At 42.6% G+C, this 13551-nt stretch overlaps 1 non-coding gene across 1 annotated transcript; it reads left to right on the forward strand.

The window, feature by feature from the left end:
- The first annotated feature begins 263 nt into the window (after positions 1-263).
- On the forward strand, positions 264-338 carry Trnas-cga. Its single transcript has one exon. It is a non-coding gene; the product is annotated as a tRNA-Ser (tRNA).
- Positions 339-13551: the final 13213 nt, after the last annotated feature.

Here is a 13551-nt window from a genome sequence, read left to right on the forward strand (position 1 = left end):
GAAGCTCTCCTGCGAACCTTGCAGAACTAGCACTCCTGAAAGAAAGGATATTGCGGAGACATGGCTTAGCCACAGCCTGGGGGATGTTTCCAGAATTAGAATTTTTTTTTTTTTCACTCTGCAGCGGAGTGTGCGCTGATATGAAACTTCCTGGGAGATTAAAACTGTGTTCTGCAAGGTTCGCAGGAGAGCTTCTGTAAAGTTTGGAAGGTAGGAGACGAGGTACTGGCAGAAGTAAAGCTGTGAGTACCGGGCGTGAGTCGTGCTTCGATAGCTCAGTTGGTAGAGCACTTGCCTGCGAAAGGCAAAGGTCCCGAGTTCGAGTCTCGGTCGGGCACACAGTTTTAATCGGCCAGGAAGTTTCTTATGTTGTTGTTGTTGTGGTCTTCAGTCCTGAGACTGGTTTGATGCAGCTCTCCATGCTACTCTATCCTGTGCAAGCTTTTTCATCTCCCAGTACCTACTGCAACCTACATCCTTCTGAATCTGCTTAGTGTATTCATCTCTTGGTCTCCCTCTACGATTTTTACCCTCCACGCTGCCCTCCAATACTAAATTGGTGATCCCTTGATGCCTCAGAACATGTACTACCAACCGATCCCTTCTTCTGGTCAAGTTGTGCCACAAACTTCTCTTCTCCCCAATCCTATTCAATACCTCCTCATTAGTTATGTGATCTACCCATCTAATCTTCAGCATTCTTCTGTAGCACCACATTTCGAAATCTTCTATTCTCTTCTTGTCCAAACTATTTATCGTCCATGTTTCACTTCCATACATGGCTACACTCCATACGAATACTTTAGAAATGACTTCCTGACACTTAAATCAATACTGGATGATAACAAATTTCTCTTCTTCAGAAACGCTTTCCTTGCCATTGCCAGCCTACATTTATATCCTCTCTACTTCGACCATTATCAGTTATTTTGCTCCCAAAATAGCAAAACTCCTTTACTACTTTAAGTGCCTCATTTCCTAATCTAATTCCCTCAGCATCACCCGACTTAATTAGACTACATTCCATTATCCTTGTTTTGCTTTTGTTGATGTTCATCTTATATCCTCCTTTCAAGACACTGTACATTCCATTCAACTGCTCTTCCAAGTCCTTTGCTGTCTCTGTCAGAATTACAATGTCATCGGCGAACCTCAAAGTTTTTATTTCTTCTCCATGAATTTTAATACCTACTCCGAATTTTTCTTTTGTTTCCTTTACTGCTTGCTCAATATACAGATTGAACAATATCGGGGAGAGGCTACAACCCTGTCTTACTCCCTTCCCAACCACTGCTTCCCTTTCATGTCCCTCGACTCTTATAACTGCCATCTGGTTTCTGTACAAATTGTAAATAGCCTTTCGCTCCCTGTATTTTACCCCTGCCACCTTCAGAATTTGAAAGAGAGTATTCCAGTCAACAGTGTCAAAAGCTTTCTCTAAGTCTACAAATGCTAGAAACGTACGTTTGCCTTTCCTTAATCTTTCTTCTAAGATAAGTCGTAAGGTCAGTATTGCCTCACGTGTTCCAGTGTTTCTACATAATCCAAACTGATCTTCCCCGAGGTTGGGTTCTACCAGTTTTTCCATTCGTCTGTAAAGAATTCGCGTTAGGAATTTGCAGCTGTGACTTATTAAACTGATAGTTCGGTAATTTTCACATCTGTCAACACCTGCTTTCTTTGGGATTGGAATTATTATATTCTTCTTGAAGTCTGAGGGTATTTCGCCTGTTTCATAGATCTTGCTCACCAGATGGTAGAGTTTTGTCAGGACTGGCTCTCCCAAGGCCGTCAGTAGTTCCAATGGAATATTGTCTACTCCCGGGGGCCTTGTTTCGACTCAGGTCTTTCAGTGCTCTGTCAAACTCTTCACGCAGTATCATATCTCCTATTTCATCTTCATCTACATCCTCTTCCATTTCCATAATATAGTCCTCAAGTACATCGCCCTTGTATAGACCTTCTATATACTCCTTCCACCTTTCTGCTTTCCCTTCTTTGCTTAGAACTGGGTTTCCATCTGAGCTCTTGATATTCATACAAGTCGTTCTCTTATCTCCAAAGGTCTCTTTAATTTTCCTGTAGGCAGTATCTATCTTACCCCTAGTGAAATAGGCCTCTACATCCTTACATTTGTCCTGTAGCCATCCCTGCTTAGCCATTTTGCACTTCCTGTCGATCTCATTTTTGAGACGTTTGTATTCCTTTTTGCCTGCTTCATTTACTGCATTTTTGTATTTTCTCCTTTCATCAATTAAATTCAATATTTCTACTGTTACCCAAGGATTTATACTAGCCCTCGTCTTTTTACCTACTTGATCCTCTGCTGCCTTCACTACTTCATCCCTCAAAGCTACCCATTCTTCTTCTACTGTATTTATTTCCCCCATTCTTGTCAATTGTTCCCTTATGCTCTCCCTGAAACTCTGTACAACCTCTGGTTCTTTCAGTTCATCCAGGTCCCATCTCCTTAAATTCCCACCTTTTTGCAGTTTCTTCAGTTTTAATCTACAGGTTATAACCAATAGATTGTGGTCAGAGTCCACATCTGCCCCTGGAAATGTCTTACAATTTAAAACCTGGTTCCTAAATCTCTGTCTTACCATTATATAATCTATCTGATACCTTTTAGTATCTCCAGGGTTCTTCCATGTATACAACCTTCTTGCATGATTCTTAAACCAAGTGTTACTTATGATTATGTTGTGCTCTGTGCAAAATTCTACCAGGTGGCTTCCTCTTTCATTTCTTAGCCCCAATCCATATTCACCTACTATGTTTCCTTCTCTCCCTTTTCCTACTCTCGAATTCCAGTCACCCATGACTATTAAATTTTCGTCTCCCTTCACAATCTGAATAATTTCTTTTTATTTCATCATACATTTCTTCAATTTCTTCGTCATCTGCAGAGATAGTTGGCATTTCAGAATATAGTGAACTTTTTAGAGAGAATGGTTTTTTATTATGAATCCCAGACAATCTCCTAATTCCTGAGAGCTATGAGCTGTAGCTATAAATGTATTTTTCAGATGAAGTGGGCTTTAGGAATTCTAATTACAGGCTTCACGTTTTGCTAATCACTTTCTGGTTGCCAATATTGTAGATAGAGAGCCAGTGTTGAGAACGGCAAACAACAGCATAAATACAAAATATTATTCTACTAATTTCCACCCATCGCCCCACATATGGTGCATCGGCCGGGAAATGCATCTTTTCTACATTACATTCTACATTCTATAACCAATTATTTCACCCGCTGCCCCACACCTTCAGCTACGTCATTAGCTATGACTTAGCAAGGCTCCATGTTCAATTACTATAAGAATGTATTCTGAGCAGATATTGTGATTCATGTACCGTCAAGAGCGACGTTCATCACTAATGGATTAAAGTTAAGTATCAAACTAATTACATCCGCTTTCTGAATTCTAATTCCTTGTCATGTTCCAGATCTCACGTCAGTATAGTCCTTCCCTCCTCATGCCAGCCTGCGTGAGCTAAAACGCGTGCATTTCGGCCTCCATTAGTAACACGGTGTTGGCTCTTATGCCAACACAGCAAGTTTGTTTTCGGCCGACGGGAATTTTTGACGGGTTGCAGCCCATTAGCTCCTTGTCTCAAAGAGAGCTTATCAGAGAGCTGAATATTATATTACGATGTATGGTCTGCTCCAGCTTCGCTTGGGTGGTTATTTGTGAAGGCGTGTTTTTGGAGAGAAGACTGCCTTTGTCTGGTGGAAGTCTGTGCTGTTATGGTGATTCTACCACAAATGAAGGATTGGATGGGACCATTTCAGTTCACATGTCGTGGTGAAGCTTAATTATTGAGACGAGATTATATTGGCATCACTTGTTGCCATCATTCCGCAAGTAGTAATCTGGGCGTGTGCCTGCACGTAGAAAACGGAAGCTCATAAGTTACTTACACTTAGTTGAATGGATGTTGATCACGGCGATGTACGTTATATTTTCCCTTTGTTATGATTGCCAATTCAATTATGTTACCCTTTCATGGCGTATAAAACTGCAGGCATGGGCGCCATCATGTTGAACATCGTAGCATAGATTACGGTGCACGACCACTGAGTTGTTGTTGTTGTGGTCTTCAGTCCTGATTCTGGTTTGATGCAGCTCTCCATGCTACTCTATCCTGTGCAAGCTTCTTCATCTCCCAGTACTTACTGCAGTCTACATCCTTCTGAATCTGCTTAGTGTATTCATCTCTTGATATCCATCTGCGATTTTTACCCTCCACGCTGCCCTCCAGTACCAAATTGGTGATCCCTGGATGCCTCAGAACGTGTCCTACCAACCGATCCCTTCTTCTAGTCCAGTTGTGCCACAAACTCCTCTTCCCCCCAATTCTATTCAATACCTCCTCATTAGTTATGTGATCTACCCATCTAATCTTCAGCATTCTTCTGTAACACCACATTGCGAAATCTTCTATTCACTTCTTGTCTAAACTATATATCGTCCATTTTTCACTTCCATACATGGCTACACTCCACAGAAATACTTTCAGAACGACTTTCTGACACTTAAATCAATACTCGATGTTAACAAATTTCTCTAGTTCAGAAACGCTTTCTTTGCCATTGCCAGTCTACACTGAGGGTGCGTCGGAAATTAGTTACTGCATTCCAGTCTCACAGCACATTGATAGCAAGCGAGTTTCCTTTGCAGATGATTAGATTTCGGGTCCGGTCATGGGAGGTGAACGGATCTGTTTCGGCAATTGCTGTTGGTTACATATCGCGTAGACAGATTTAGCACATTATTGGGCTGTGATAAAGATGTATTCATGAATTACATTTTGAGTCACGCACTTTACAGGTTCTTTAGGCTCTCAGGAAACAATTACAGAACCGAGGAAACGTCCTAATTGCAGCGCTGGATGGTATAACCAGAAAGCTAACACATGCCCAATTTAATTCGTGTTCCTTTACGAATCAATACTCACTAGCTGAGTACGTGGTGTTGGTGAGGTATGTATTTATTCCAGTCTTGTGTTAGTCACCCTCCTCCTCATCCATCTTTCTGTTCAACTCCTGCTCCCCCCTCTCCTAGTTCTTTTCTATATCCATCTCTTCTCGCTGTCCATCTCCTCCTCTTCCCATCCATTTCCTCCTCCTCCTCTGTTCATCTCACCCCCCCCCCCCCACCCCGCTCTGTCTGCCTGTCTCTTCGGCAACCTGTCTCTGTCTACACGCTCTGTCCTCTCTCTGTCCAGCTCCTCCTCTCCTCTCTCTCTTTCTCTCTGCTCATTTCTCTCTGTCCAGCTCCTGTTTCCCCCTATTCGTGCCCTTCTCCGCCTTTCCCACAGCTACCTGTCACTTCCTCCTCCTCCTTCTGTCTCCACGTTATCACGTTCACCCTAATAGTGGTTGGTGGTTCTCATCCTAACAGTATGTCATTCCAGACTGTACATTTACCGCTACGTGGGTATCCTGCAAATCACTCTTAAGAGACTGGCACCTACACAGTAATTCCCTTATTTTATTATGACTAGCATTTCTCCCTATATAGGCGGGCGTCAACAAAATATTTTCGCATTCGGAGGACAAATTTAATGTTTGAAATTTCGTGAGAAAATTTCGCCGCAGCGAAAAACGCCTTTGTTTTAATGATGCCCACCCCAAATCCTGTATCATATCACAGACTCTCTCTCCACTATTTTTCGATAATACATAACGTGCTGCTCTTCTTTGTACTTACTCGATGTACACCGGTAATCCTATCTGGTATGGACTTTACACTGCGCAGCAGTACATCAAAAGAGGGCGGACATGCGTAGTGTAGGCAGTCTCTTTAATAGATCTGTTGCATCCTCTAAGGGTGCTTCCAATAAAGCGCAGACTTTGGTTCGCCTTCCCCATAACATTTTCTATGTATTCTTTCAATTTCAGTTGTTCGTAATTGTAATTCCCAGGTATTCAGCTGAATTTATGGCCTTTATATTTGACTGATTTATCGTGTAACCGAAGTTTAACGGTTTCCTTATAACACTAGTTTGGATGACCTCCCACTTTACGTTATTTAGGGTAAAATGCCAATTTCCAAATCATACAGGTATCTTTTCTAAATCGTTTTGCAGTCTGTTTTGATCAACTGATGGCTTTACTAGACGATAAACGACAGCATCATCTGCAAACAAGACTGCTGCTGAGATTGCATCCTAAATCGTTTTTATTGATAAGGAAGAACAGAGGCCCTGTAACACTACCTCTACGAACTGTGATCTCTCTTACAGGAAATCAGGAAGCCAGTCACGTAACTAAGACGATATTCCATAGCATGCAATTTGGCCAATAATATGTGTACCAAATATACAAATTTAGTTGAAATCGTTCCAGTGGTGCGTAGGCACATGTCAGATATATTGCACATATATTTAACATATTTCACATCTGTTTGTGCACATGTTTCACTTGTATCTCCAGCGAATTTCACCCTGCAGTTTCAGTTTCACGCAGCTTGATGTTTGAGATGTCATGTCTCCTGAACTGTATGCTGCACAATGATGTAACTTCACAGGTACATCGTGTGGTATATGTGGCTACTGTCTGTGAAGTGTGTTGTAAATGTAGTTGCTAGTAAACAAGCAATAAACTAAAATGTCATGCATGATGCAGCAGTTTCTCAAGCATCTCAGTGTTTATGACGTCATTCATACCTTATGAACTACGTCTCGTACGTTGAAATACACTACTGGCCATTAAAATTACTACACCAAGAAGAAATGCACATGACAAACGGGTATTCATTGGACAAATATATTATACTAGAACTGACATGTGATTACATTTTCACGCAATTTGGGTGCATAGATCCTGAGAAATCAGTTCGCAGAATAACCACCTCTGGCCGTAATAACGGCCTTGATACGCCTGGGCATCGAGTCAAACAGAGCTTGGATGGCGTGTACATGTACAGCTGCCCATGCTGCTTCAACACGATACCACAGTTCATCAAAAGTAGTGACTGGCGTATTGTGACGAGCCACTTGCTCGGCCACCATTGACCAGACGTTTTCAATTGGTGAGAGATCTGGAGAATGTGCTGGCCAGGGCAGCAGTCGAACATTTTCAGTATTTATAAAGGCTCTACAGGACCTGCAACATACGATCGTGCATTATCCTGCTGAAATGTAGGGTTTCACAGGAATTGAAAGAAGGGTAGAGCCACGGGTCGTAACACATCTGAAATGTAACGTCCACCGTTCAAAGTGCCGTCAGTGCGAACAAGAGGTGACAGAGACGTGTAACCAATGGCACCCCATACCATCACGCCGGGTAATACACCAGTATGGCGATGACGAATACACGCTTCCAATGTGCGTTCACCGCGATGTCGCCAAACACGGATGCGACCATCATGATGCTGTAAACAGAACCTGCATTCATCCGAAAAAATGACGTTTTGCCAATTGTGGACCCAGGTTCGTCGTTGAGTACACCATTGCAGGCGCTCCTGTCTGTGATGCAGCGTCAAGGGTAACCGCAGCCATGGTCTCCAAGCTGATAGTCCATGCTGCTGCAAACGTCGTCGAACTGTTCGTGCAGATGGTTGTTGTCTTGCAAACGTCCCCATCTGTTGACTGAGGGATCGACACGTGGCTGCACGATCCGTTACAGACATGTGGATAAGATGCCTGTCATCTCGACTGCTAGTATACGAGGCCGTTGGGATCCAGCACGGCGTTCCGTATTACCCTCCTGAACCCTCCGATTCCATATTCTGCTAACAGTCATTGGATCTCCACCAACGCGAGCAGCAATGTCTTGATACGGTAAACCACAATCGCGATAGGCTACAATCCGACTTTTATCAATGTTGGAAACGTGATGGTACGAATTTCTCCTCCTCACACGAGGCTTCACAACAACGTTTCACCAGGCAACGCCGGTCAACAGCTGTTTGTGTATGAGAAACCATTTGCTTATCACAGCATCTTCTTCCTGTCGGTTAAATTTCGCGTCTCAAGCACGTCATCTTCCTGGCGTAGCAATTTTAAAGGCCACTAGTGTAGTTTTTTGGGCCCATTTTGTGGTATATCTGAAAACTGTCTGCAAAAATGCATCGTGAATACAGTTAGTCGTTCAAAAGTAAGAAATTAAAGCATCATGCTTCATGCGGCAGTTTTACTGCATTAACTGCGAAAATGTAGTAAGCGATAAACTTTTTTTCTTTCTTCTTTTTTTGGGGCTTGTCAGCGAGGAAACGTTTCTTAACCGTTTCAAATTAAGTGTAAAGTGTGTTGCAAGTGATTAAGTGCTCTCATTCTCAAATACTGGTATTCAGTGATAAACGCCGGGTGTTCGTGCGTTGTAGGTTACACGGATGCAGGAGTTGTACCTCCCGAAACCAAATAGGTCCACAGGTAACAGGCCCCACTCCTCTCGAAATAGACAAGTGGCCTGCAGGTAATATCCCCGAGGCCTCATAGCGGTTTATGGGCTCGTGTCTCAGATCTTTTCACAGTGGACATGAGCTCCGACGCGCTTGCAGTTTCATTAAGCAGAATGGGAGGGAAAATATTACTTCCGAAAGGTAACACCTTCGGGTTTCAAAAAGTTCTGAAAAGTGATAGAGCGCAATGCACATGCATGTTTAGGGGTTGCAGAAGCCTTATTAAAACTGTTTCTGTTATGAAACTGGATGTCGTGGAGATTCAAGAAGACCTTGGCCACAAGGAAATTCCTTATGACAAAATTCGAAGGCAAAAAAATAATTCGTATGATGAAGAGAAAAGCCACAGAAGATTTTTGTGGGAGTCCATGAAAGCTAATTTAAAAGGAGAAGATACGCAAAAAATAACAGAAATTTCGACAGCTTTCGTAAATTTATTTACCCAGGTAGGCGGAAAATTCTGCCGAAATTGCCGACGAATGTTGAAGGGGTTCATAATGTTATCAACACGCTAAATGTGGAAACTACTAAGGGGACAAATTTCTTGCTAGAAAATAATGCCAAGAAGAATGTTGTAATATTTTGTGAATCTGAAAAAGTTAAAATACTTTCTCAGTGCGACATTATACGTTGATAGAATATTCTAGTACTGCACAAAGTTTCTTTGTCAGCTGTTTACAGTAATCAGGCTAGTTAACGGACATTATATTCCATTCATCTTCTCCTTTGTTGAAGGACAGAGGAAAACTCAGTATGCCTTTCAAACAGTTGTCGATAAATGTAATGATCTAGGTCTGAAATTTTCACGATCAATAATGTTTTCAGACTTAGAAGGCACTACAATGAAACCTGGAAGTGAAGTCTGGACTGACTTAAGAATCGTAGGATGCAAATTCCATTTCCCCATAGCTGTAGCGAAAAGTTTGAACATTGGTACTTGCGCATGACTATTACACGTGAAATGAAATAGGAAGGATCAGTGCTAATTAATTAGAAAAAGGTGCAACGTATCGAATTTTAATCTTAACAATTTTTTCTCAGCGCATCCTACTCTACAACACGCTTACAAGCTTCTCAGACAGTTTCCGACCGCCCTGTAATCGGTTATCAGTGGGTTTCGGTTATTGCAGCCGGCACGAGAGATCAGGCATTGTTCAAAGATCAGAGTGCACGGTACAGGTTCTGTAGAAGAAGAGTCTCAATTCAAGATGTTGGAGCGGTTTAAAGGCTCACGTATTCTCGCATCCCAACCACAATCACTCCCCCCCTCCCACCCTTCTAGCATTCAGAACGTAGTAAACCATAATCGAACAATTTTGGCGACTGAATAATATTGTTATGAAGTAGTTAAGATCGAATGCAGACATAGTTGCTCACATAATTAATTATATTGATGACTTCAACGCACAGCTGCTTCATTTAAATGAAATAAGTATTACAAAGACGCTATCGGTAATATATCGGCAGCTCTAAGATCTTTCTCGAAATTTCCTGTACAGATATAGCAAGACAACATATAGGGTCAAGTAATGCAGCTCCTCTACACACCTGCACCTACTCAAAAAAATGTATCACTACGCGGTTCATATAAACAGAAACGTGGATTACGGATAATTATTACAACATTTAATTATAAGTCTTATTGTTAAGAGGGATGGCTATCGCGTTTGAAGAATATATTAAGATTTTTAGAAGCAAATGGCGAATAAATGCAGACTAAATTCATTCACATGCCTTGTAAAATAATGAACGAAAACCTATTCTGCCAATTTTATGATCATGGATATACTTTTCTCATAATGCCCATCTTCGAAATTTCTTTCAACCGCAATGCAGCTGCTGAGAACGCCACAATACCTCGAATAGCACAGTTATCACTTACCTCTAATGTATTCGATTTCCTCCTGCGTGAATTTTGGCAGCCTTGAGCGCGCTAGTCCTTCTGCTTTGCTGTTGTTGTCCACCCTTTCCCGCACTACTGCAGGGTAGTCACCCTCCTGACTGTAGGTAGGGTGGGCGAAAATCCCAACCTAATGAGCGAAAAATGCTACGTTTTAATTTTTTCCCACAAAAATATATCGATGTGCATACTAATTTCTACCATACATTCTAGAAATACACACATCAAAAAAAGTTTTGCCTCTCCTCGGTTCCGAGATTTCCGGAACCTGTACAGAAAATTGTAATAGAGATCAACATAAACATCATTTCAGCCCTTTTTATTGCTCATGAAAACCACACAATTCATGTTGTGCCACCATGCAGCGAGACCTTCAGAGGTGGTGGTCTAGACTGCTGTACACACCGGTTCCTCTAATATCCAGTAGCATATCATGTGCATTAATGCATGCCTGTATTTGTGCTGGTATGCTATCCACAAGTTTATCAAGGCACTGTTGGTCCAGATTGTTCCACTCCTCAACGGCGATTCGGTGTAGATCCCTCAGAGTGGTTGGTGGGTCACGTCGTCCATAAGCAGCCCTTTTCAAGCTATCCCAGGCATGTTCAATAACGTTTATGCCTGGATAACATGCTGGCTACTCTGGTCGAGGGATGTCGTTATCCTGAAAGACGTCATTCACGAGACGTTCACGATGGATCGCCAATTGTCGTCCATGAAGACGAACGTCTCGACAATATGCTGCCGATATGCTTGCACTATCGGTCGGAGGATGGTATTCACGTATCGTACACCCGTTACGACGGCTTCCATGACCACCAGCAGCGTACGCGACCCCACATAATGCCACCCCAAAACAGCAGGGGACCTCTACCTTGCTGCACTCACTGGACAGTGTGTGTAAGGCGTTCAGCCTGACCGGATTGGCTCCAAACACGTCTCTGACGATTGTCGGGTTGAAGGCATATGCGACACTCATCGGTGAAGAGAACGTGATGCCAATCCTGAGCGGTTGATTCGGCATGTTGTTAGGCCCATCTGTACCGCGCTGCATGGAGTCGTGGTTCCAAAGATGGACCTCGCCATGGACGTCGGGAGTGAAGCAACATGCAGCCTATTGCGCATTGTTTGAGTTGGAACACGACGTCCTGTGGCTGCACGAAAATCATTATTCAACATGGTGGCGTTGCTGTCGGGGTTCCTTCGAGCCATAATCCGTAGGTATCGGTCATCCACTGCAGTAGTAGCCCTTCGGCGGCCTGAGCGAGGCATGTCATCGACAGTTTCTGTCTCTCTGATCTCCTCCATGTCCGAACAACATAGCTTTGGTTCACTCCGAGACGCCTGGACACTTCCCTTGTTGAGAGCCCGTCCTTGCACAAAGTAGCAATACGGACACGATCGAACGGCGGTATTGACGGTCTAGGCAGGTTGAACTGCAGACAATACGAGCCGCGTACCTCCTTCCTGGTGGAATGACTGGAACTGATTGGCTGTCGGACCCACTCATGTATGGTTTTTTTACATCTTTGGGCGGGTTTAGTGACATCTCTGAACAGTCAAGGGACTGTGTCTGTGATACAATATCCAGTCAAAGTCTACCTTCTGGAGTTCTGGAAACCTGGCCAGGCAAATCTTTTTTTGATGTGTGTACATTGTGAAGAGTCTGTAAAATGTCGACCAGTTAGAATACAGGATTTCCAGATCAGTGGTCAATTTTGACAAAGAACCGAAACATCTGATCATAGATATGCAACTGGATTCCATTAGAACTCTTTAGAGTTAATAAAATCAGTTGCACCTTAAATATGGAAGAGTTTCACTTCGTGGCCAAAATTTATATGAAAAGGGATGTCCCAACAGACATTCTAAAGCCATTATAATCACATCGTTGACTATAGTATTCGTAGATAGGTGGGAGGCTATGGCACATTTAAATCAAAGTCCCTCAGTTTAATACAGAAGAATAAACAACAAAATGCAACTGAGTGTAGCGTGTAAGTAACCACATCGGAAGGACATCTGTGGAGACGACGAACTAACCTGCGGTTCCTGAAGAGAGGCAGCAACCTTTTCATAGTTGCAGGGGCAACAGTCTAGATGATTGGCTGACGTGGTCTTATGGAAGGAAAGGTACACAACAGTCAGTCGCAATGCCATTAGTTTTTATTAGCCTGCAAATCTAGATTTCGGCTATAAATAGACATGTGACTATACACCAGCAAGAACATATGGTGCCATGAACTGCCAAGAGTCTGTTGAATTGTAACGAAAATGCACCGAAGATGACTGTTTACAGCCGAAATCTAGATCTGAAAGCATAATAAAAACTAATGGAATTGTGACTGACTGCTGTGTGCCTCTTCTTCCATATAATCTACAGTCGCTGTGCACAGCGGTTAATAATGGAATCAAAATTGATGTAGCCTTGTAACATTATCCTACGTAGTCTTCCTATATTGGTGCTGCGAACAGCTGAAAAGAAGGGGAAACTAGAGCTATTATGTTTTCCGAGATTATTCAGCTCTACATTAATGGTTCTGTGATGATAACATTGCTCTTGGTTAAAAAATTTCGGAGATAGGAATGTCCTTCATTCGTATTTGTAGGAGGGGCCTTCTCAGGAGGATGTCATCTGGATAAAACAAGTCTGGTATTCTGAAGGTCGAAGTGTTGAATTTTAGATTCCTTGATCGTGAGGACTGGTCGGAGAAGTTGAAAATAGAAACTAATATGTCGCAGTTATGAAACATCCTGCGAGATTAAAACTGCCAAGAGTCTGTTGAATTGTAACGAAAATGCACCGAAGATGGCTATTTACAGCCGAGCACTTGCCCGCGAAAGGCAAAGGTCCCGAGTTCGAGTCTCGGTTTGCACACAGCTTTAGTCTGCCAGGAAGTTTCATATCAGCGCACACTCCGCTGCACAGTGAAAATCTCATTGTGGATGTCGCAGCTAGATATAATGGGATCTAATGAAGTGTGGTGGCAAGAACAGGATTCGTGTCCAGGTGGGTGGAAGGTTGTTAACAAGAGATCTAGGTGTAACGGAGTTGTAGGTCAAATAATCAAGAAAAAAGTTGTAATGTCGGTGAAGGCTGTGAAAGGAATGACGAATGCATAGCCAAGATAGATAAAACCCAAGACCCATCACATTGGTACAGGTGTGTCTACTAGCACCATAGATATTAAAGAGACTTAACGAGTGTATGATGGGATTAAAGAAATAGTTGATTTCGTT

Source organism: Schistocerca piceifrons, chromosome 7, assembly GCF_021461385.2.
Source record: "Schistocerca piceifrons isolate TAMUIC-IGC-003096 chromosome 7, iqSchPice1.1, whole genome shotgun sequence".
Lineage (NCBI taxonomy): Eukaryota > Metazoa > Arthropoda > Insecta > Orthoptera > Acrididae > Schistocerca > Schistocerca piceifrons.